General features: G+C 39.4%; 1 protein-coding gene across 8 annotated transcripts in view; it reads right to left on the bottom strand.

The window, feature by feature from the left end:
• The window catches only part of SOX5 (SRY-box transcription factor 5), a 918,538-nt gene that overhangs the window by 326,242 nt on the left and 568,010 nt on the right, over positions 1 to 24,286 (bottom strand). Inside the window, exon 1 of one of the 8 annotated variants that reach the window (XM_044993228.1) lies at positions 3,584 to 3,846. The exons of 6 other annotated variants lie outside the window; for them this stretch is intronic. The gene's annotated coding sequence lies outside the window, so the exon portion shown is untranslated. Of the gene's footprint in view, positions 1 to 3,312; positions 3,443 to 3,583; positions 3,847 to 24,286 lie in introns of those variants that run through there. One more of the 8 variants, XM_044993240.1, reaches the window with a different exon arrangement.

Genomic DNA, 24,286 nt, shown 5'->3' with positions numbered 1-24,286 from the left:
TTTCTCCTACTTTGCCTAGCCCCCATAAGGTCCAGTCACAGTTGCTAGAGTTTGACAGAGAGCAAGGACTGCTCCCTTCATGCTCTACCCATCCTAATGCAAGAGCAACAGGTAAGCAGGTGGGTCCACAGTCCTGCTTTCAGTCTTCACTGGCTTGGAGACTGAGTAGGACACACACAGGAAACTAGCTGCACCATTCTGAGGTGCATTCTCTACACACCTATCATGTGCAACAGGGAGTTCAGGGTTGGATTGGGTCTTACTGGCTGCAGGGCTCTGTCCTGCCCTCTACTTGAGCCAATGTAAATCTGATACCATTTGGCCCTGTAATAACATTATCACAATTTGGCCCTGCAATAATATTATCACCATCTTTAGTATTTAACACCAATCCTGTACAATAGTATTTACTTTTTCACTACATATAGCTAGGAAACTCACACAAGTAAAGGCAAAACATTAAAACTATTCCAACCTGAAACCCCATCCTAAAGGGCAGAAAACGTTAGAGGCTGTAGCAGCAGAAAGCATCAAATTGTTCTGATAGGTTCATGGGCAGAAAACAACATGACAAGGTGAGTTCATTCACTGCTAGTTTTTTCATTATTTCCTCAGCTTTACTGGTCCCTATTATGAATCTTAAAGACTCCACACTTTATATCTTTGAATTCTCTCTTCCCCACCCCCCTCACATTTTGAACATCTTCATTTTCCTACTGGGCTAATGCTAGGTATTAAGTGAGATTCCCATATCCTTTATACAAGTAAACCTGAGCTCCAGTTATAAATAATATATAAGAAAAATGGTTAAATAGATAACCTTTGTTGCTCAAAAACTTAGCTCTTTTACCAGGTCTATTCTTTTCCTTACCATTTTTTTTAAATTAGGTGTGGCAAAGAATATACTGATATAACACAAAAATGCAACCATTTTGGGCCAAACCCTCAGCCAATGGAGAGTTACTTACATCAACTTACACCAGCCGTTGCTTCTCTGAGCTTCAGTTCTCAGTTACACCAGTGTAAATTGTGTGTTCATACTGAGAGCAAGAAATAGGCATAGCTGGTAAAGACAGCTAAACAATGGACCAAATTCTGAGCTTTGATGCACACCTCTCTTTGAAATCAATACATTTCTGTGCATTGTATCAAAGACAAAATTTGGTCAAAATAATAGTATAACCACCGGTAGTTAAGAGTTGTATCAGAACTGAATTTTTGCCTATCACCAATTCATTTCACCCAATATAAGCACAAAACAAAGCAATATGGTAATAATTTTCTGACACAGACCTGAGTCCACAAAGTTCAGAATTGCACTCATACCCCAACGCTCATGTGCATTTGGATTCAGTTTTCAGCTAGTTGTAGAGATAGGCTTGAGTTGGATCCATGTTTGATCTGAATTCGTCCAAAGACTGAAGTGCAACTGAGGATTTAGATCTGATGTTCCAGTCCAGACCATTACTAATTCACTTAAGAGGACCCTGTTCTTTTAGGAAATGTATCTTGGTTTGGAATGCAGAAAACACAATTAGCAGTTTGCTGTCAATAGTTACATTTTTAGTTCAGCAAAATTTTATTCTTCTAACTCAAGGTAGGCCAAAATATGATCTATACCATACTATGCATGTGAGCTATCTGACAGGTTCTTCTTGCCTTCAGCTCCACCTGTCCATTCACTCTCCCTCAATTTATCACTTATTCTTTGTAGATGAATAGCATCAGGATTTCAGTCTTAAAGTCAAAGGGACTTTTGCCATTTACCTCAATAGGGCCAGGATTTTCCTCTAAGAGAATAAATGCTATGTTGCCTCCAAATGCAACACTTTCTCCTCCACTTCAGGGAGTGCTGGTTGCAGTCAAACCACTTCAGAGCACCAAAAAGTACGAGTTAATTTCTTCTAGATACATTTGAGTTTAGTGCATGGAAAATACAGTCTTTCAACAGGCTACACCTTTAAACAGAGTCCCATTTAAAATTCCCCCACTATATTTCAATTTTTTCATTTGGTTTTGGATCGTTTGATAAGTAATTGTATACCCTAAATAAATCCACAGAGGCAGCCAGTATTCAAGGAGATGGTGCCCTCTGGTATATAACCAACATCAATCCCAATTCAATTGCTTATGCCATAAAATTATGAAACTCTAATCTTGTTACATTCAGCAAAATACCCCAGAAATGTTTCAGATATCCACAAAGGCTTTTGAAGAAATGGCTTATCCATGTCTTTAAAAGTGACAAACACAGATGTGTCAGGAGAAAAAGATATGAGACTGTAAATCTTAACTTGTTGGGGAATTAATTAAGGGATTCATCAATCATTACACAGCTAACACCATATATATACAGCCAAAATCCCGTCAGCTGCCACAACCTACAGCAATCTACAGGTTAAAAACTCCCAAAGTCCTTCTGTTCTGACTATTTATAAATGACTTTGTATAATCTAGCATTAAGACCTGTAATTATAAAACAGCATTAAAACAGGCCTGCATAGTTATGGATAATTATAGCTGGTACACTTTTTAAAGAAATAAAAAGCTTTTCCATTCAAATGCAGGCTTTGCCTTTTTGACAGCTCCAAGTCCACAGGATGTAGAGATGATTTAAATTGTACGTCAAAATTTTGACTGTGCAAGACTTTTTCTTTTTCCCTTATCAAGAAAGGCATTGTTGTTTTCTCACCATAACCAGGCATGACAGCGCCTGACTGTAGTCCTATAACTAGTTTCCAAATCAGCATGAAAATGCTCACCTCCTGAGTTTCTTTGCTTGCTAAAAGCTAAGTCCTTCTCATGAGCAGAGTTAAAACATCCATACCCCTTCCGTGGATAGTAGACAAAAAGCTGCATTTTGGGGCAAGAATGGACACACAGAAAAGGCTATCAAAGTTCTCACCTTCTGCAAGAATTTAGAGGTAAACTAATAAGGAGATGGTGGCATGAATTTACTCTCTAAGGGCCTGATCCCTAGCTAATTGAGATCAGTGAAAAGTCTTCCACTGACTTCTGGGGGCTTTGGATCAGACTCTGTTCAATCTTCTAATGACAGCATGAGACCAGAGGAGAAGAGCAGAGACTGCAGTGGAATCTACAGGGGCATTTTCTTTTCATAAATGTAGTACTTATAGAAGGTGTTCAGCTGGGAGCCCTGGAGACTCTGCTTTTCCACAAAACAAGTACAGATTTGGCTTAGAGTTGGGCACCAATATAACATATATATATATATATATATACACACACACACACACACACACAGGTCAGTGACAGTGCAAAATTCCCCACATATTCACCAACATGTCTCACCTCTGACCACATTTAGATATGAAAAAACAGTTCTATTCCCAGGTTCATTCAAGCTGTCACCTCTGTAGAAACTCCCAACAAAGGCTCCAAACTCATGTTAATTATGGTGGTCATTTTGGCACCAAATTCCACTAAGTAAGTAGTACCTTCCTAACCAAATAGCCCTATTCATGTCATCAAGATGACCTGGGTAATAAAGCTATTACTCAACACAAGTAAAGGTGGCAGAATCCAGCATTTTGTCCCACCAGGAACTGTGCTGTTACCCCACCTCCTTCTGCACAGGTCAGTGTAGTCTGCTGGATCTATCCACCAGCTTGGATACAAAACAGTCCGCTGTGCCCAGCTCTTCAAGGTAGGCTCTCTTATACAGATGCAAAAAATGTCAAAAGGTAACAAAAGTGACAGTCCGGACCTGGACTGATACTGCAAGGTCCTCTGCCCCCTACCAGTAGCTCAAGGTTCACAGCCCTCTCTTAGTCTCAGGGGGACCATAGGACTTAACTGCCTTTTGCAGCTATCCAGGGCTATTGAGGGAAGTGTTTGTCTGTCTCTCTTACAGAGCTGGGTCCTCCATTTATATCTTCCAGCTGGGAATCAGAGCCACTCATTAGCTGCATCTGCTGATTCCCAAGCCTGCTGGGCTTCTCCTTAGGCCAGGGCTTGCTGCTCCTTGACTCTGCAAGCCCCTCAAGGAGCAAAGTGCCCTGCTACAACTTCTGACAGACTTCAAATAGTAACTATTTTGAATCACTTGCAGTCTGGCTTGCAATTTTTCACTGAAACAGTTCTGCAGTTAAAAAAAAATTAATCAATTAAAATGTGTGCACAAGAGTTAAGAGGAAAAATATGTCTCAGCTGTCACTCATACTGGGACATAATAATCTATTAATTATTACTTTCTAAGAACGTATCAATCAGCCACCTTCTTCAAATGCATGTATGTTACAAAAACTTTATTAAAAAAAGTTTTGAATGGTTTTGCCTTTGCAGTGAATAAGATGACTCTTAGTTAATAAAAACTAAACTCACTGAGGTGGAGACTGTATAACAGTCTTGCATAGAAAATTATTACAGCAGGTACAGTAGAAACCACTACTATAGTTAATTTTGCCTAATGATTTCCAAATTTAATCCTAGTATGTTCACTCGTTCTTCTCTTTTCCAAAACTTTCACTTTTCAGGATTGACCTTTGACTGACAGTGCATTTTTTTTAAATAGTTCAGTTGTTTCTGTGTCAGAGCAAGGTGGGAGTGGTGGGGGAAGACCCTTTCTCCGTTTTTTAAAAAAAGGGCACAATTTTAATGTATAACAGCCCTACTGCCAAAATAGCTGGAAAGACAGCTGATATTTATCATATTTATTCTTTTTGAGACTTGTCTCTGAGAATCCCAAGGGAACATGGTTTCAATTTGACTGCAGGTATAACTAGAAATAGTCAAAAAACTTTCCATCAAAACTTTTTTGTAAGTACAAAAATTTTCACATGAACATCTGCTTTACTTGAAATTTTCTATTTTTAATCGGAAAAGTGAAAAACTGATAAAAGGGAGGGATCAATGAAGAATTGAAATTTTCCACAGAAAACGCTGACAATATTTTATACACCTCTACCCCGATATAACACGACCTGATAGAACACGAATTTGGATATAACGCGGTAAAGAAGTGCTCGGGGGGGGGAGGGGCGCTGTGCACTCCGGTGGATCAAAGCAAGTTCAATAGAACGCGGTTTCACCTATAACGCGGTAAGATTTTTTGGCTCCCGAGGACAGCGTTATATCGAAGTAGAAGTGTATTTTGTTGTTGTTGACATTTTCCATGGGGGCGGGGAAACAAAACATTGTCTGACTAGCTCTGCATGCTGCATATCCACAGTGTATTCTGATGACCTTGTGAAGCATACAGCTAATAAAAGGCTGGCTAACCTAGTTAAGTAGTAAAATGGTTCCCGCAGCTTTGCTGAGGCTAAGAGCCCTTGCCTCAACCACTGCATCCTTTATAAGGTGATGAAGGAGCTCTTAACAAGAGGACAAGCTCCACTCACCTAGTGTAGACCTTATGTAGTTCTTTATTCATCTGTAGATCTCAAAGAAAGGTATATATTATTTTACACTTTGCCTAGCTGCGGCACAGCAACGTTAAGTGACTTGTGCAACATCACACAGCAAACAAACATCAGCTTGAGATCTGGCAAATTTACTATACTGCAATGTCTTGTACTGTATGTTAGTTAAAAGAACTAAAAATCTAATACGATACCCAGAGTACAGAAACAGTATAGTTTCTGTAGGATTGGACCTTGCCTCTGCAGATGGGTGCACTTCAAAAGATCAAGCTTCAGAACTTGGACTTTTGCAGTGCTCTCAGCAAGAGAAGAGCCCAATATTCAAAAGGCATCTACGATCACAGTAAACACACTAATGTAATGGTGCCGTGTCAAACACGATGAGCATCTATCAGCCCAAACTCTGAAACAGCAGGATGCAGTCATTGTTGATGTTTCAAGTAAACTGAGCCTGATCACTGGCTTCTTTCATGCAAAGAGCCTCTGCCTGGATGATTTTGAATTAAATCCACAAGCCAACTTATTTTCTAGTATGTCCTCTAAATTAGCCCTTGCCTCATTTTATTTCTTTACTGTTTATACCTCTACAGCCATTTCGCCATTAATCTTTCCACTTAATAAGCATATTTTATTTTCTTCTCTTTCCTTTTCCTTTTTAATATTCATCCTTCTACCACAGTGGAAACTGCAGGTTTTGGTGTTTGTATTTGTTTTTCCTGTAAAGGTTTATGAACTAGTCAGCCTTGGGCTACTGAATGTCACAATCCCTACAACATTAGGTAAGCGTCACTCCTTTGCCAGCTGAACTACAAATTGGGATCAGATCAAATAATTAGACAATCAAAACACTGAAACCTTTGGAGCTTTATTGTAAAAACTGCTTTTTTAAAACAATGAAAGACAATATTTCTCAGTCAACCTCCAGTTTAAGAGTGGGAAAATTGTGCTGCATTCTGGAAGGAGTCTATTCATCTTTTCCCACACACAAGGGCATATAAATAATTTCCATTGACATTAGTGTCAAATGCAGCAAAACACTGAGTTGTTAAGTCCTCTAAAAGTTTGACAATTATGAATGGCTTACGTATTACAGAGAAGTGTGAGCCAGCACAGGTTCACTTTGAAAGACTAGTTGTTATTAAAACTTTTGACTCTGCACAATTTTGGGGGCTTACCCTTGCCCCTCCATAATAATTGCTTAATCAAACTCAAACCAAATTCTTTACCAGCATAATATTAAACAATGAATAATGTTAGTTAGAATCAATATTAACAGCAACAATTCCCTACTACCAGAAGCCCTGATTTCAGTATGATGAGACATTTTTTTTGACTCAGAAATCTAGCAAGAGACTGCCAGCTTCCCCCACTATTCCATGCTCTCAGACTCATGAAGCCATTGCTTAATATTGTGATTTCCAAACAAACAGCTGCCCAGGTTCATGCATTAAATATTTGATCACCAAGCAACAGACACACCCCCACCATCTAAATACACACTGAAACCCTCTGATTTTGAAGATATTCTTATTTATTTTTAAAATAATAACCTTCCCTAATCAGAAGTCCTCTATAAACGGAAATGAATTTGGAACATCAAAATACACAGAAAAAATTCTGGAGTTTTATTCTACTTTGCTCTAATGTAGTTCCACATCCGAGTCCAGTATGAATAGTTTCTGCTGTATTTATGTGTAATTCTAATAAACATATAGATATAAACTACATATACAAGTCTTCCCTGAATGCATATTATACACACACTTTAACACTTTTGCACCTTAACTATAGGTTTCGCTCTGACTGTAATTATATACATCCCACCTGTAAGTGCCACTCATATCTATGACATTTACAGAAGAAACATATATAATTACAGAGTGACACCTATATATGTAAGTGAAACATATATTTAAACAAGGGTTTATAGTACGTCTGTATGTGTGTGTGTTTGTCTGTGCGCACATGTGTATGTGACATTCATGGCCTGATCCTGCACCATTAAAATTAATGAGAAGTTTACTTTTGACTTAAATGGGAACAAGATTGGGGGCTCAGTGAAATCTTGTGTATGTATTTATTAGAATTATATATTATAGGCAGAACAACACTTCAGTTAAAATGCCTAAAGTGTTTTCATTCTAAGATGTTATTTTCAGCTCTTTAACATTTACAATTTTGTTAAACTCCTTGGACTGATATTTGGCAAATACTTCCTTAGCCGAGGAGCAAATATTTTTGGAAAGACTGAGGGGAAAAATCAATCAAGCCAATTTTGAAAATAAAATAAGCGGGGAAAATGTCATTTCCTCCCATTATGTTAAAAATACAATCGTTTTGTTTTGTTTTTTTTAATATAGCATCTCAGCATTTTGAAGTAAAATCTTGAAATCTGGCAAGGAGATAGGTCTTAAGCCCTAGATGTGCTTTTCAGAAGTTGGTAACATTATTGCAATTTGTGAAAGTCATGTTTAAATAAAATGATTTTGCTCAGACACACTGAATTTTGTAAAGCAAAAGTTTAGCATTCTCCACACATTCCACTGGTTCTGTGCACACATGTCTCTTAAGATTATTCACAGAGAGTCATGCCTCCTTTCCTTCAGTAGGGGGACTGCACATGGAATAAAATAGCAAAGTACACAAAATAAGATAAGGCTCCTGTTTCGTTGACTGCACATATTGTCAAGTGCAGAATGTTCTATAGCTGTCTTGCTAAGAGTTGAACATGCTTTTATTAGATTATCCATTTTTCTTTTAAAAAGACTTAGGCAATAACAAAAACCACAATGTCATCATCCAATGAAAGACTGCATTGCCATGCATATGACCCTTTGGGTCAGGGTTTTACTTGCACAAGAACCTTAATTTTATCATCTTCTGACTTCTGAGTCTCTGACATTGCAACCTTACTGTTTTCATTAATATACATACTCCCACACACATATGTAAATGCACTCCAGATATGTGCATGGGCTCCCATTGACTTCAGTGGAAATCCTACATGCATCTGTGGATAGTTTTTTGAGGGTGTTTTCCCCCCTCTCTTTCTTGCTCTCTCTATAATAAATAAAAGTTATGTATATATATAAACGTGTATGTATGTGTATGTATCTGTATATATATATATATATACACACACACACACACACACACACAACTGTAAAAGTACCTGCCAAGCCAAGTTTAGCCACAAAGACAAACATTTGTAAAAGTTATAAACAGCTGAAAATGGCCCCTTAGAATGTACCTGAACTATAGGTGTCGTAGTGCTTATAATCCATATATATGTATACAAACACACACACACACACACACACTTAAGAATACATAACACACACACACACACAAGTATAAAAATGTGAGACATATGTCTAGAGACAGTGTAACAATCCACTTGAGCACTGTGAGCAGCTTACCTTGAGCACTGTAAGGAGTCTCTACTTCTATTTCTGTATACAACGTGTGGTACAAAGAACAAAAACACAGTTGTAAAAAGGTGTTCACTTTAAAATCTTTGGCAGTAAAAGAAAAAAAATTCTCGAGGTCAGTATCTCTCACTCCAGGAAAACTCAAAGGAAGTCTGCCATTCACCCTTCCAAAGGTACTTTGTCTACCTTCATGTCTGTTGTTCAATAGCAATTCCCATAAAGCTCCACAAAGACCCAGCTGTATAAACCAATGCTGTCAAAGAACACAGTTAAGGGATGGATAAAACAGGGAGGGGTGTCTAACATGTTGACCACTGGCTGAGCTTACGAGGATAAAGGAGCCTTGATGGAGAGAAGTAATCATCCATTGCTGTTTGTTTATTTTACCTCCTCCACCACATACTGGAAGCTTTTTTGTTTTTTCCATTACCAAAACCATCCCCCCACTGAGAGGCCTTTGTGATCTAAAAGGGGCAGAGCCCCTCTTTCTTAACACTGGCAAGTTTATGTAGGCAGATTTGTTCAAACACATCTTAAAATAAACACTTGGCTCCTTCCACTGTATCGTACTGTCCACACACTGCCTTTCAAAACACTTTTTAAAATCAGTGTAAGAAATACACTTGGGCTAATTATTTTTACCAAGACTTATTAAAACAGTTTTGCATTTCAAGATACACACTGCTGTGGAAGTCCAACTTAGAAGCAAGAGCTACAGTTTTCTGAAAACATAAACATGCACAACACAGTATGGTAAAGAAAACCTAGCTGGTATGGCCATATCAAGTGGCATGCCAGTTTTCTTACATAGTCATTTTCATAAATAACATTTCAGTGTCTCCACCAGGGGTGCACCAATTATAATACAGGTGAATTTGAACCAGGATGTTGAGGTGTAAAATGGGCATCAGAGCTATTAAGAGAAAGTGACCGCTCCCCTAGGAAGAAGACTTTAAAGTGTACTTTATCCCACGGACCTGCAGGTTCCATTGATGTGAGAGCTGTAGGTGCTAAGCACCTCTGAAAACCTGCAAATCTACTTAAAAAAAGAGTGTGCAGATTTGGTGTTGGGCAGAGTTCCAGAACAACAGTCCTAGGGACTGAAGTCCTTTACTTATCCATAGAAGAGGTACAACACGGGCAGCAAATAAGGAAAGTTCTCCCACAAAGCTCACCAATGTGCCTCAGCCACGCCCTGAAAAGGCCACTTCTAGGAGCGGGGAGAGGGAGGATAGTCAACTCTCCATACCCAGTCAATCCCTGGCCTCTCTACTGCCTCCTTTGCAATCACAGTCATTTCTGTGATGTGAATAAGTTTAAATTAGGTACTTGAGAAAGACCATGCACTCATTTCACACAAGTTACTGAACAGGCACTAAATATCACTAGTTCACTGATCAGTAACACTTCCCACCATTTCTGATTCAAGCTGGATTCAAACTGACCCAAGCTGGATTCAAACAATGTAAAAGCTGCATTTTTCTGACAGAAAACTTTTAACTAGAGTACCACTTTCATAATACCCTCTAGTAGAACTGTCCCTCATAGACTAAACTTCAACCCAGATCAATAACAATAACTTTCAATCACTGAGTTCCTTTTACTTAAGGTGCTCATTCTATCAATTAAATAAGTCTTGCCATGAAATATACATTATAATATCCATTTTGCAGGTGGATAAACAGAAGCATAGAGACCCAATTCTGCTCTTCTACAGAAGTAACTCCACATGGGTTTAAATTAGTGTAAATGATATCCAAAAAAACACAGAGCAAATCAGGGACTCGAACCCAGGAGTCCTGATTCCCAGTTGCCCCTTTTAACCACTAACCATGCTGCTTCACTACCAGCACAAGAAATGCAGAAGTCAATGAAATAAAATATTGCTGAGATGATGTAAAGTTGGAAAGGAAAACAGCCTCCCTCCAAACCCTTCTCTGGGAAATTAATATGAAGGGTGTAATGAAAGAAGGCTATTACGGCCAGATCTCAAGTCCATTCCAGTTCTCAATGATTTTGGTAGATTTTTAAAACATTGACTTCCACGGAAAGGGTAGTTTGTCATTATGTTGCCTCCTGTAGCTAGCAATCACTCTTTCACAAGCTGGAGATAGCCAATGAGCATAACCTTGAGCTTGTTCAGCTCTTATCTTTCGTTTAAATGTATCAGTACAACTATACTGGATTTTAACCTTTTAAAAAAAAAGATGTAAACCATATTCTGAAGTCTCCAAGATTTAGGAGCATTCCTTTGGGGACATTTTCAGCTGTGCAGCATGCTTCTAGTTCTGCAAATCTGTTTGCAAGGTGGATGAAATACAGAGATCTACAGCTGGGTTTCCCCACAGAGAATTTTAGGAAGGCAGCCTCAAGATTATAAAATTCTACCGATTAAAGAACTCATCAAATCTAGGGGTTTTTGATGTTGCTGTTCCTTCCCCACCTCCTCCCAGAAGGATAGAGATAAAAACACATGCAGACTGTGTGCAGACCTCCTATTACCCATCCTCCCACCCCGGTTTGGTGTGGATGTAGAATAAGGGCCAGATTTTTAAAGCTATTTAGGTATCTAAAGATGCAGATAGGAGCCTAGTGGGTTTTTCGAAAATGCCCATGCACTTAACTCCTATTGATTTCAATGCGAGTTAGGCACCCACATACCTCCAAAAAACCCACTAGGACCCTAGCTGCATCTTTAGGCAGAGGCACCTAAATACCTTTGTAAAACTAGACCTACTTCTCTTCTCCCTTTACACTATGTATTACAGAGCTTTTACACCTGCATAGTTATTTTCATCTTCAAAACAGTTTAGAAATATTAATGAATTATCTCACAATCCCATTTTACACATGGAGAAACTAAGCAAGGGTTGTAGTGGCTTGTCCAGCTTCAATGAGTCAAAGCGGGGATTAAGATATAGGAGATCCCCAGCCTGTGCTCAGACATGACATTCTCTACATCTTATCCTTGCAAACGATATTCTTTAGCCCAATTGCCTCTGTCTGCTGCTTGGTGATCAAATATTTAATGCATGCCATAAAATGAAAATATGAACTCTGCGGCAGTGCCTCTTATTGGTCATGCCCCATTACTTAAACCTGGTGGTAACATGTGCCTATATGATGGTTTTCAATTTTATTATAGTCTCTATTTGCTCACTCACTTAAGATGTTTAAAGAAGCGTTGTATGGATTATCAGACAGTCTGAAAAGTTGAGTCCAGAGTTCTTCAAACACAGTCATTTTTGTCTTGTTAGCACAAGTAAAGTAAAAGCCTTGGGCAGGTGATTTAACATCCAGTTTATCCAAAGGGACTTCTAAAGGAAAAGGCAACCTTTGTAAATTGTTTGTGATAATCTCCAAACTGATCATTAATTATCAGCTGTTAGAGAGCGTTTCTTCCATCAATAGCACTGTGAGATTTATTTCACATGAAATCCACAATTGTTGATGTTGCAAGCTGTATAATCAACCATTTTTCAAAACAACAAAGTTACTAAAGTGGGCAGCAGCACAACTAAGTGGTTTGTGTTCAGCTATTTTGTTTTCCCAACTAGTTAGAAACAATTTACCCACCAATATGAAAGACGAATACAATCCTCTATTATTAATGTTACATTTTACATTCTGTAATATCTTCCACTTGAGGTAGTAGTTACAATTGATTTAGACCAATTCAACTCTGCTTAATTAAATACACATCGATTTGCAAAGACAAGCAACTTTGAACTGATTTAGAGAAACCTCATTTTTCTTTTTTGGTTTGTTTGGGAGTTTTGTTTGTCCCTCCAGAACTAAATGCTTAAAATTTTAAAGTAATATAGAATTGTTGAATCAGAATATTACAGATTTGGAAGGGGACATGAGGGGAACAGAGTTTCAGGAAGAGGTCACTGGAAGTAGAATTGATTAGTGTCCCCTCCTCAAATTCATGTGGCTCAACCAGCCTGTCAAGTTCCACACAAGATATTGTTTTAACAAAAAATATAGTTAAGGACAGAAATGTTATATAGTTCCCTGACCAGCTTTACTCAGACACAGTCCACAGTGTGTAACTGTAAGCAGCTCTCTGTACTATCCAGTGATAAAAGGGATACATTCTTACATTCTTATAGAGCTTGATTCAGTTCCATTAGAGTTAATGGAGATTGTCCCATTTGCTTTAATGGAGTAGGACTGGGTCCACAGTGGTTTGTATCTCAAGGAACCATTTCACCTATCATGAAATGCAGCCACGGTATTCATGAAACACAAACATGGCAGCTGTTTACCTGTGCATAGCAACACTACACAACGATTTAGTGTGGAAATGAAGAATACTGTATCCAATTGAAACTGATGAGAAAATTCACACCGGCAACATGTAATCACCCTAAATGGATTTTAGCCAAGACAAAGAGAACAAAGAAATTTGAGCCCTCAAATGGAAGATGCTATAAAAAGTGCAAAGTATATGATTATACTACTCTTGCAAAAAGCTCCATAATGAATAGAATCTATGTATCTAATGGACCCAGCATCACAGTATGTAGGTGAGACACCACAAGCAGTCAGAGGCTGAGTTTTACATCCATAAGATAGCACAACTAATAGCCCTCTAATACTGGGGCAGGCCAGTGCTTCAGCTCTGGCTCAAAGGGAAGAGTAATACTGAATCAGCAGCACCAAGGTCTCACTTCCAAAGAGTGACCAGGTTTGACCCTGCTTACCAGCTTGTAAAGTAAGATGACAGATTATAGACAGTTAAGGAAAGCTGGCAGTTATGAGAGTCCTCATTGTAGGTATATGAAACCTTTATGATCTGTGGGTGAACTTCATGTTCAACACAGTCTTAAAGGATGTAGTCATAATACAGCATATACACTAGTGGTGGTACACCACAACGATCCTCATTATCTCCAGTATAAACCCAGATTTCGAAAGGCTTAGTACATGGCTGGAAAAAATATTTGTACAGATTTTCATCTCCCTACCCATTTGTAATAAGCCCCCCTTATTCCCCATATTAAAGGTAGATGCCTCAGTATGCTGGAGAGGTTGCATGTGCCATTTCCAAATTCAATTATTCATTTGGCCTTAGTTTCTCACTATTGAAAAAAGTTTTATCACAGTGCATATAGGACGTAAGATCTCCAAGGAAACAAATATAACATTTAAGGAAGGAAGGAAAGAAATAATTCAATGCACGAGTCTCCCTTCTGTTACATCAGTTTTACAACAGTGTAACTCCACCGAAGCCAGTTATGTAATGGAGTGGGAAATCAGACCCACATAGGAGTAGTGAAACACTACACTTTTGGCATTTGCAAATAAATTCATATATTGGATGGGCCACAGTTAGATTCATCGCCCAAATACTGAAGACTACCCCAGTGTCCCATGGCTGAACCCACCACTGGCAGTTTCACTGGCAGAAAAATCAAGCTGTATCAGCAATGATACAATCAATAAAAATTATTGAAAAAGTACACTTTCATGGTCAAAGTTTCATTGGCATCTGAAATAAATGCTTAGATGGAAGGGCAGGGGATTTCTCATCAAAGCTGAATCTTTTGTGGAATCCTTTTATATTTTTATGTATTTTTACAGATGAAAAAGCACAGTATGTTGACATATGCACAGAAAAAAATCACAAAACTCCCAAAACAAAAGCACAAGGCTCCCCAGGTAACAGACTTGTCAATACAAAAATAGACTCTCTCGTCATAGTGATGACTACAAGAGAGTCCCATTTTTGCTCTCTGATAGATCTTTCATCTAATAGGACTATAATCGGGGGACCGGAGGAAGAGAGAAAAACTAGGATAGCTGCATTCTTTCAAATTCAAATACTTTAGTACTTTAGTAATACTAAAGTAGTAGTTCAGCAAAATTTAAAAGAATGTTCACACAAATGCTGATTCAAAGGGCAGAAAAACCTGAGATGCAATGACCTGTTAAACAACTCTGATGGAAAATACTTGGACTGGACTAATATCTTCCCCTGTGAGAGAGAGATAGCAAATGGCCTGTTAATCTAGAGAGAGGCAAAAATAAACACTGCCATCTTGTGCAGAAAAACCAAGGGAAGCTACGCTATTTTGCTTTAAGATGCAATTATGCTCTGAATAGTAACTCTGTAAAATGATACCATCTTACTCAACAGAGTTGCACCCTGTGTACATTGAGAGGACTATACGCTTCTTTTAAAGTTGGGAGGAGGGTTGCAGGTTATTACTATTTTTACTTTTGTAAGTCTTGCAGAACCAACGACTCTCTAGGTAACAAAATTGTATTTTATTACATATCACACGACACAAAATTATTAACTAAGTTCTAATTGCAGGGTCAAATTCTGTCCACATTTGAGCTTGTGGAATCCCCATTGTCTCCACCATCTGCAAAGGGATCTGAGGGCACAAACTCAAGGCAGTGGAGTTACAGGTTGTCACTGAAGGCAGAATTTAACCTGCAGAATCTTTATTATTGGCCATGAACCAGGAAGAGGAAAGAACTCAGCTTGATTGTCAGATCCCAAGTTAAGTTTGCCAGGCTGGCATTTAAAGAAGGCAAATTTTTAAAAAGTAAAGCATATTTTATCTGTAAATACTAAGCACATTTAATTTTTAAATTAGAGACAATAAACCTTGAATCCCATTGTGCCATTTTAATAGTCTCTTTTCAGAGTAGAACCATACTAATATCTCCAATGCACACTTAGCATCTGAAGTCAGATTTATAATAAGCAAACAATTCAGCAATATATCATACATGATAACAACTCCCTGATCTGTAATGCACAGTATGATATTAAGGCTGTGATTCCTTAGGGGCTTATACACTTGCTTGATTTTAGGTACATGAGTAATCCTGATTAATTCAATTTGTGCCCTCAGCACCACCTGTGCAGATATTGGAGAAAAGGGGCTTGCACGGGTCTCTGAGTTCAGAATTTGGTCCTGCAGTTCTAACTTAGTTAACATTTTTGTTGATGTTTGGTGTGGAAGAGAACCCTACTCACTTGCCAGAAAGAAATAAAATGAACTCAGTGGGATTGCTTATATGCATCAAGTCTTTGTAGAATCAGGTCCTACATAAGGGGGGGGAAGAGAAACTTACATAAAACATTTCGGCATGTTCAGTCTTTCAGCAATAGTCTCTAGTAATATCTAACATCTAAGGAAAGGAAAAGTTTGCTGTGTGGAATGGGGTGGGGTTAATGTAATGCAAACTGTTAAATGAAAAAGCAAAAGTAATTCCAATTTGGCGCCTTCACATTTCACAGTCCAGAGACTTTTATGGGTTAAATGAAAGAAAGACGGGGGGAAGGGGGAGAGGAAAGAAAAAGAGATATTTTTTTTTATGAACTGCTCCAAAGTGGATTGTTTGTTTAATTGAATTCCACTTAATTAAGTCAAGAGACAGTTTGAGGGGAAACCAACAAAAGGTATTTTATTTAAACACAGATATTTCTTGACATGGACCTACAACAACAGCAGACAGTGCAAAAGTACCCCCCTCTGTTTTTCTCCCCCCCCACCCCAGTCCAGAATCCAAATGTTTAGCCTTACTTCACCCTCACAGTAAGGAGTGGATTAAGCAGAACATTACTTACAGCCACACCAATTAAGGAGGGATTAATTGCAATTTTGCCTCCTGTCCCTCTAAAGATATAATTTTGTCCACCAAAATAAAACTGAATTTAGTCAATTGACAGCTGCAAATGTAAAGACAGATTCATGAATTATGTTCTTTATCAACCGAGTAGCACTTTCTTCTACATTTGAACCTTGGACTTCAATGGGACTACTCATGTGAGTAAATACTCAACCCTGGAACTAAGGGTTGCACAATCAAGCCTTTACCCTCTTGGTACTTCAATTTCCTCATATGTACAATAACAATACCTATTTGTCAGGGGTATTGTGCAAGTTAATTCCTTAATGTTTGCAAAGCACCTTAAAATGCATAGAAGGCACTACACAAGTAGAGAGTATTATCATCATTACAATAAACTGAGGTATATTCCAATTACAGTTTCTGGTGAATTCTCTCTAGATTTCCACTAAGGGCATCTTTTGCTTCTTGAACTACAGTCCCCTAAATAGGAGACTGAGCTATAACACAATAATGTCCTCTCTATGTGACTTGGATTTCATGGTTTAACTGCAAATTTGGAGCTAGAAATCTGACTTGTGGGAACAATCCAAAAACCTGCAAAGGATCAGTGTATTACAATAATATCAAATGAATTTCAGAAAAACTGCAGAACCAAAGTCAATACGTCTTGAGTTCCTGCTCACCTGTTACAAGGCTGCATAAGGAAGCCAAGTTGATAGGAAAGAAGGTTCAGGATCTAGAAAGAACTTGTTATCAAGGGGTGGGACTCGGAACCCAGGCTTGTGGATTTAGTATTTCCAAGCCTGTGCTGGACCAACCGCACAACATTGTAAACGTGGGTTTACAAATTGTTGGACCTGGATCTGACAGCTGTGCTAATGCATCCATACTGCACTACACAGACCTTCCTGACACAGGTCTGCAGCTTGACCTGTGTCCACATTGCAAAACGATAGGGCTTGAACCTGAGTCACAGCAGGACTTGGGCTTTGACCCTCCCCACCCCAGCTGGGTCCTAGGATCTTGGTCCTGAGCACTTGCTGACTCAAGTCAGACAGATTTGTGTCTGAACAGAAACAGGGTTTAGACTCAAATCTGAGTCAGATCCCGGGCTTAGTGTGCAGTATAAATATACCCTAAGAGGTCTAATTATTTTATCTCATTCTTGGTTTGATAAAATGGAAATATAGATGAAAGGGAGAGACAGAGAACAAAGAAATGAAGAGAGATGAAGCAAAAGAGGGAAGAAGAAATAGAGTAAATGCTTCATTGCATCTATCCCACCAGTTTCCTTAGTACCCAGTGCACTCAGCAGGCCATGCCCAAAAGTCCTTATATAAGTCAAGTCAATGAGTGTTTTGCTTGTGTAAGTAGTGCTGGATTTAATTCACTAGGGTTGGGGCCAGTGTAGCAATATGCATTTTCCTTGGAACCGAAGACACTAGGTATCTGTTTTGGGGGAAGAATTCAACATAATAGTGAAGATACTGGGTTTCAAAAGCCGAAAAGAAAATAAATTAACACACTGACTCTCAGCAAAATAATCAAGAAGGAATGAAAAATACTTTAAAGAGCTAGAGAAAACGAATGTATGAGGACCAGAGCACAGATTAAGGACCCCTGTTCTCAAGTTTGTTTCCCACAGCAATCACATGGATTATTCTGTCATTGTTTTTTCCCCCCATAAACGATGGCAGTGACCATCTCTGCAAGCGATTCCACAAAGCCACACGCAGCATCCAAACCGGAAAGCTTTTTCTTTCCTGCCGGCCCATTACTTATTTTTTTCTGAAGAAAAACTCCTCTGCACTACCCACCACCACCCCCATTCACTTCCAGAGAAGGCTAATTATGCTATGAAAGGCGAGCAGCATAAAGACGATTATAGTATGCTGAGTTAAGGCAGGGCCTAGTCAAATAAACAGGACAACTTCCCCTGGGATGCCTCTCTCCTTTTTCCAATGGATGATGAATCCCACAACCCATCTAGCCATGATCCTCCTTAAAAAAATCCAAAGCAATCTTTGTATTTCCCCCCTCCCTTTTTTTCCACTCCCCCCCCCTCCAATCTAGAGGTTGCCAGCAGAGCTTCCTGTTCAGCTTGGCTGGGGGAAAAAAGAAAGCAAGCAAGAACAAAGTGTCTAATGTCATGCTGCCATCAATTATCAATTCAACATTCAGGAGAAGAGAGCATCACCAGTGCCTGTCCTCTAGGGGCAGTTTCTTTTTCCCAACACTCATCCCCCACACTATAGATTCCTTGCAGATACTCCTTAGGTTGTGAAATTCCTAAGAATATGTCACTTCTAAGAATGAAAAGTCCCTGCCTGTGTTAGTACCTCTCGAAGAGTGTGAGAAGAGTGCACATCATCACAGTATCCATAGAACTTGAACCTGTGAGGTCCCAAACATCTTCAACTTCCATCAATTTCAACAGGAACTGAATCCAGCATATCAGGCCTAAATAGTGTGTGTGTGTGTCCACTTAGAGTTTGGCTTTGTTAGTCTGGTACCACCTATCACTACACAAGATGATACACATGTATAAATAAAATCTGACACATTCCTTTTAGTCTTAGGGATGGTGTTGTGTGTTTGAACATAACAGCACTTAATGTGGCATAGTCTGTGTGATTCATCATTTAAAGGGAAAAAGCGACACCTGGGGAAATGGTTCTTGCTCATTTGATCAGATCCACATTTAGTTCTATTTAATATAATTATCCATAGACAGTATTTACTAATACCATACTTTTGATATCTTTTGGGATGGTGTTCCCCCCTCCCCCACTCTTATCGTGTATAGAAATATATGTCCATTTTTGCAACTATTTCTTTCCAACAGTTTGCCATATCTGCATGTGTATATTGGTACTGAATTAACACATACCATGCCTTTCTTTTGGCACAAGACAAGAGAGATAAACTAGGTCTGTTAAATGAATAACTGTTAAGGGTATACTTTTTAAACACAGAAATCAATCACCCCTCATAGTAATTGACTGAGGTCATTTGCAACATCTATGCTACAGATCCTTTTAAATTTTATATGAACCATGATATAAGGATAGGCACTGCAAAGACCATGCGTGGTTTTCAACTCCATAAGATCTGTATTTGTGACACTGTCCTATTTTTTAATGTGTACTCAAGATCCAAAGTAAAATACTCAACAACAAGAGAAAAACAGAGGAGGAAGCATGGAATAGTGTTGGTTCATAAGCTTAGTAATATATTGGTTAAATACATCTGTATTTGAGTCTTTTTCTCATACAGTCTGAGAACACATATTGCTGGTGCGCTCTTGAAAATAACTCCTACTAAATAGTACAGGCTTGATTATCTGAATGTGATAAAAGACACTAAGTAAATGTGGATAAGCAGAGGGTTTTATAGTTGAGGAACCTTTCAATATAATTAATAGAGACTAATTTACATGAAAGGATACATGATTTCATTTTGGATAACAAGGACTTTCAGATAGCTAAGATTTGGGAAAATTAAGGTCATGCTGTATTGCTTTAACCCAAATGCCTTAATCAACATATCATATTAAAAAAAAAGTCTCAAGATTTCAAAATTTCTGATGCTCAATAACCAAAAAGGAATTCAAAACTAAACAAAAGGTTTCTGTGAAACTTGGGTAAACTTAGGTCCAAAATTAGTCTCATATGGGAACACAGACTGGTCAGATGCATGACTGGGCATGCACCTTCCTATCCATTATGCTACTTTGTTAAACTGTCATACCTCATAATTATGTAACAGAGAGAAAAGAGATTATGATCTTTCTATCTATTTAGATACTTGTAATGTCTCAGTCACTGTATTTGTCTTAGGGCTTGCATATGGCATAACACCCTCTCCTCATCCTAGGTTAGCATTCTGCAGTAGTGTTATCTTCTGGGTCATGCAATCTCCACTTCAGAGAACATAGCGAAAACATGCATTCACATTCCCCAAATTAACATGGTAAAATATATCCTGTTACCAACAAAACTTACCATAGAGCAATGTGATCATTTTAAAAAACATTCATACTAAGTCATTTATGCTGTGATAGGTCAAAATTTAACTCATGCTGCACATTTGGATTTTGCAAATGCTTCATTTCATTCTGTACACGTGAAATCATACAAAGTTATACTGACTTTTCCATGTTTCACTCCAATAAAATGTTACAAATACATTATCATGTATCTCCATCATCATCATCTTTCCCCCTCAATCATCCTAACAAACCAACATCACAAACCACAGCTATTACCTCATACAAAAGTACAATGTTTTGGCAATGCAGTATGAATTCCAGAAACATCATGTTTTAAAATGTGTGGCACCTGCAATCCCTCCACCCTCCATAAAATTTGCTTTGTAGATGAATACTGAGCAGGCTGCTGAATTTTTAATATTTTTTGCCCTCTTCTACCTTGTAATAGGGGTGCTGGAACAACTTTTATAGCGGGGGTGCTGGTGATGGAAACCATGTATTTGGTGTTTGTTACTACTGCTTCAAGCCAGGAGGTGTGGCAACCCTCCAGCACCCCTAGTTCCACTGCCTCATAATAATTCTGGCCCCAAAAGCCCTACCAGGATCTAGAACAGGATCATGCATCTAACTCATACTGAGGCCATTGAGGGATATTCCAAAAAAACGGAGAGGTAAGTAGTATACAATTTCACTTGAAAACATCAGCTGATAAAATTTCAGGTTGAATGTTTAATATCTGCTTCCATACAGCTTGTACTGCATGTTCTAACTTGGTCACAGAAGCCTGAGCTCATCATGCCAAAAATATGCATTGTGGCCCACTTTAATACACAAATTAAAGATGATATTTACAGGGGAGGGTTCATATAGAAAATGACAGCCCTAAAGCCCCCATTTCAGGGGCCTGCTCCTGCAACCAGCTGAATTCTCCCAATTCCTATAGAAGCCAATAGGAGTTGAAGCCATTCAACACCTCTCAGGATTGGTCCCTTTTTCTACATGCAGCCCGCGAACGTTGATTTGCAGATTTTAGCCTAAATGGTCTCAAGAAATTCATTCTTATTAACCCTAGTTATCTAAGATATTTCAAGAGAATCCAACACCATAGGATCAGATCAATGGGGTTAACTCTATATACGAGAGCAATTACCGTATTTCTGTCCAGTTACTTATGACTATAGAACTGCTTCCCAGTGAGATCCAGTATATGCAAATAGCTTTTTTTAGTCCCACATTGCATATGTCTCATCAGAACAGAGTGACGTTGAATGCGGGGTAAGCTAAACAAACAGAACTTTACTAAACACTGTGGACTGCTCCATCCATGTGTCTAAGTTACTTCCAGACTCACTCCACATGTTCCCCTGGTGTCCCACCCCTACAGGGAACATGGACCCCCTGACTCCAGTTCCACTGATCATGATGCATGTTTCCTATTTTTAAAACATTTTAATATAAACATTAAAACAAATAATTCAAGCCCAGATCCCCAGCCCATGTTCCTTTGTCCAGTGGTTGCTAACTCACAGCCAAGTTCAAGTCTTGTCTTTACCCCGACTCAGCTGGTTACATAGTGTTTCATGATACAGTGTACACAAAGGGCATCACACACATACTGTGACTAAAGCTACTCTCCTGGAATAATTTTAGTCTCACAAGATCACACTTCAAAATATCCCATATGTCCAGTTTGGTTATTTCTCCTTTTAAAAAGCTTACAAATGCAGTATTTTAATGTAATCATATTTTATCTAAAAACAACTATTTGAAGTTCTCGGTGCCAGCAAAAGCATCAGGAAGAGCCAGTTATGACAACATTTCCATTTTATTGTCTTCCTTTTTCATGGTCCCACTCCAATCCCCATCCTGAAGTCAATGGGAATCTTTCTACTGGCTTCAATGGGCGTTGGATAGGGCCCTGTGATGGTAAATTAATTTAGTGCTCATGAAAGGAGGCAGAAAATTACAAGCATATTCTCTGTTTATACATAGGGTGACCAGATGAGAGATGTGAAATATCAGGATGCGGGGGGGGGGGGGAGGGAGGAGGAGGAGGAGCGGGGTGCCGGCAGAGCAAAAAACAAACAAACAAACAAACCAAGAGCCGGCGGTGGAGGAGAAAATAAAATAAAAGAAGAGCCGCCAGAGCATAGGAAAAATTAGTGGGGGCTGAGCTCCCACTGGCAGATCCACGCCCCCCCCGCACCAGTTCACCTTCGCTCTGCCTCCATCTCCCCTGAACTGGCTGCCGCGTCCTGCTTCTCCTCCCTCCCTCCAGCTCTTGCGCCGCCATACAGCTGATTAGCACAAGCCTGGGAGGGAGGGGTGAAGAGGAGGAGGAATGTGGCGTGCTTGGGGAAGAGGCGAGGCCAGGGCAGGGATTTGGGGAGGGATCCAATAGGGCAGTGAGGGGGCGGGTCTGGGGGGCAGGGCGAGGGTGGGATTTGAGGAGGGATCCAACGGGGGAGGGAGGGGCGGAGTCGGGGTGGGGACAGGGTGGAGTTGGGGCAGGGGGTGCAAGCCCCCTCCGCCTGTGCACTGGAGGGCAAAATATCAGGACAATTCACATCCCAACTGAAATATTGGGACAGTCCTGATAAAATCGGGACATCTGGTCACTCTATTTATATACAAAATAGCTACTGCAAGGACAGAATAGGTACTGCAAGGCAACATGCTTCCCCAGGCAGCCCTATCCCTTAATTAAAGGGACCAATTCTAGAAATAAGAGGAAAGTCCATTCTCTGGGTCCCTTTGGTTCTTGGCCTCTTTGTTATGACTACCCACCAAGGTACCATATACTGCTGGATGTGATCGTACAAACACTTGTTCACTGGGAACCAGACCAATACAGCCTCTCATTGCAAATAAGCTGTTGGACAACCATTGAGTAGTAACAATTTTTGGATTCTACTGTTCTGGGGGGTGGTTAAACCAGTCAAATCAGAAAGGCCCAGTTCGCCTGCTATCATCCAGTTCCACGCCTACCACAACCTCCCATCAGGGTCATTTCCATCTTAGAACAAAAGCAGCTATGGTCACCTGCCCATGTCCCAGGCAGAAATTGCAATGTATCAGCATATCTTCCTTCAACTTAACCTGATAAATGGGCCTATAACTGCAAATTAAGGCTATTTCAGGCACCCACTTCAGTGTTTCATACTACTATGGCAGATCAAAGGATTGGGGGTGGGGATAGGTTCTCAGATACCTGTCTGTAGGGACTGATAACTGAGATAAACCATTAACAACATTTTATAGTTCCAAATTCCTATGAACACTGAACTTTTGCAATAACTGATCATTGGAAGGTGTGCATCAAATAGCTTTTGATTGAGAACTTTTTTTCCTCATAGGCTTGTGTGGCCCACATACACATCCATCCTTTCTTCCTCTTTACAGTGTTTAATATTAGGTCAAACTATTTGAAAATACAGATGCTACATATACTTTGGTATGCAGCAGTCAACTGAATTCTGGAGGCTTTCAAAACTGAAGCCAGGGAGGGCTTCCTTTAGGCACAAGCAACACAAGTGATTGCTTTGAGCCCTGTGCTTCCAGGGGTTCCCAAAGTCCTATACTAACTTGGTGACTGACCTTATTCCCCCCTCAGGTAATGTGACCAGAGGCTTGAGAAACTGACAGATGAATCTCCTCCTCTGGAAGCCTGGGGGCCTGCAATTCATAGGGCTAGTCCTTATCTAAGAATTTGGTAATATGCATGCAGCAGAGAGACTGTGAAAATTAGCTTCTCAACCCTTACTTTAGAGTCATCTGTTCCTGTCTTTACCACAAATAAAAACCCATCTTGCTAATCGCTAAACTGGTCAAGCCAGGGGGCTAGGGGTTGGGGAGGGGGGCAGGGGTGCAACACTGGATAGGCA

Source organism: Mauremys mutica, chromosome 1, assembly GCF_020497125.1.
Source record: "Mauremys mutica isolate MM-2020 ecotype Southern chromosome 1, ASM2049712v1, whole genome shotgun sequence".
Lineage (NCBI taxonomy): Eukaryota > Metazoa > Chordata > Testudines > Geoemydidae > Mauremys > Mauremys mutica.
Note: the sequence above shows the minus strand (reverse complement) of the source record. Positions and strands in the feature narration are given on the sequence as shown.